Source organism: Arachis ipaensis, chromosome B6 (assembly GCF_059453495.1).
Source record: "Arachis ipaensis isolate K30076 ecotype BB chromosome B6, ASM5945349v1, whole genome shotgun sequence".
Classification (NCBI taxonomy): Eukaryota; Viridiplantae; Streptophyta; class Magnoliopsida; order Fabales; family Fabaceae; genus Arachis; species Arachis ipaensis.
In genome coordinates, this window is record NC_142441.1 from 4,557,189 (window position 1) to 4,559,548 (window position 2,360).

Below are 2,360 nucleotides of genomic sequence, written 5' to 3' on the forward strand. Positions count from 1 at the left end.
GTTGCTGTGCGACTTGATTGTACAAGTCCCTGGGCAAAAAGGGAACATTGTGGTGACCACCAGATTGGCTTGAGAGTGCTGCAAAAATATGTGCAGTGCCTAATCCACCCTTCCTCATTATATTTATTTGCTCAATGTCTGCAGCAGGTATTTTCCTGTGACCAGGAAGCATTGCAGTAAAAATTGGAGGAAGAAGGTCGTGATTATGCAAATCAGAAAATTTTGAAACAATCCAGCGACCACTAACAACGTCAAATGACACCTGAACCTTTGCCTTACAGCCACATCTAGTTTCATCTCTAGGCTCTTGTTTTCTGGTATGCATATTATCTGCCTTTTTTTGTCGGAAGCCCTCGCGACAACAAACAAAATTCTGTCGATTGATTATCCCATTATGCTTTCGCGTCTTACTTTTTCGACCACTAAATCCCCTTGACTTGGCAAATGCATTGTAGAAATCAAAAGCCACTCCTAGATCACTGAAATGATATCTTTTTATATCAACATCTACAATATTCAAGAACTCAGTCTTTCCTATGTCCTCCCACCCGTCAATCTTATAAGATTCATCCAATTGATCAAAATGGGCACCTTCATTGGGTTCAGAAGCATCAACTTCTGCATTTGCCAAGTTAGCATCCATGAAGATATCGTCGTCCAGGAGCTCATCACCGTTTCTCAAGGGATTCTCCAAATTCCCGTTAAACCCGTCAACATTATTGGTTTCATCTACATAATCCTACATGAACAAATTAATTTAGACTAGGTATTTGACGGCATGATGCAAGAAATCTATCAAAATTAATCCTAAGAGTGTGAGTTAGGGTTTCAGATTGATGAAAAACCTACCTCATTAGACATTGGGATTCAGATTGCTTCCTCGCAGAGATTGAGAGATAAGATATACGCCGTAAATTTGATAAAGAAATAAGCTTGTAAAGGTGTAAAATATGAAACTTAGGAGATGTATAGTTGAACATCAACAGAGTTAATATTAGAGTGAAGAAGAAGATAATGATGTTGATGTTGATGTTGACGAAGGGAGACAATTGTGTGTTTAACTAGTTGGAAATTATGAAATTCAATTTTGTGTGTGGGTGAAATTTAGGATTCAGCAAAATTTTTTATGGAAATAACAAATTCTATTGGGCCGTAGTTCATATACCATTAATTACAAAAAAAAAAATTGATTATAATTGACAAAATATAACCCACCGTTGGATCAAATTTAATAATGATCTAACCGTTGATTTAAGTTTTCACCACAATTGGTGAAAAAACAAGTGAGGACCACCGAATCATTCACCATAGAATATCATGTGTTACTTTGTGAATTTTTTTTTTTTGGTGACTTGTTACTTTGTGAATTTAATTTATAATGATGGCATGTAGCAATATAACTTTTTCTTTTTAGGGCTGGAATGTTTGCTAAATTGCTAGTATTCAATTTTCACATATTTGACAAAGAGTCAAGCTACCCATTCACATAATTTTTCTTTTAAGTTAGTTTAAGTTGGCCTAATACCAAAAAAAAAAAAAAAAAAAAAAATCTCGTTAAATAAAATGTGATTCTACGCACCGAAACGCATGAAACATCAACATATTTATTCGCGCTTTAAATATAAAACGTTTCTTCTTTAACATTAAAATTATTACTGAAAAAGTTTAAATGTCTCTCAAAATTTCTCAAACTTCACTCATGTTCTTAGAAAAAACCGTTACTGGAGAAAAATTGTGAGAAGATTTCGAAAGGAAGAAGCAAACACAAACAAAAACAAAAGCAGAGACTACAAAAGGTATGATAAAAACTACTGTTCATTTAAAATCTTACAATCTCGCATTTCTCTTGGTTGCATTTTAGGTTTACTAAATTGAGTTACTTTATTTAGTAGATTGACTTAATCTGATTCTATTTTTTGGCGTAAATAGGCCATAGGAATGAAAATGTGTTCTTATTTTCTTTCTGTTAAGTAGAGTTGCTCATTTTCATTCATTGATTGTTAGTGTGTTTAGTTGAGTCCTTTTGCATGCATAAATGATTTACTTAATGATTGAATGTTTATCACGTTTTATTCAGTACATGATTGGTGTTCGGTTCACTGGTGTTTATCATTTGATTCACCTGATTGTTAGTGTGTTCAGTTGAGTTCTTTTGCATGCAGAAATGATTTACTTGATGATTGAATGTTTATCACGTTATATTCAGCACATGATTGGTGCCAGTTCACAGGTGTTTGTCATTTGATTCACCTTATTGTTAGTGCGTTTAGTTGAGTTATTTTGCATGCAGAAATATTTTTTTTGCTGATTGAATGTTTATCAAGTTTTATTTAGAACATCAATGAAATTCAGTTCAGCAG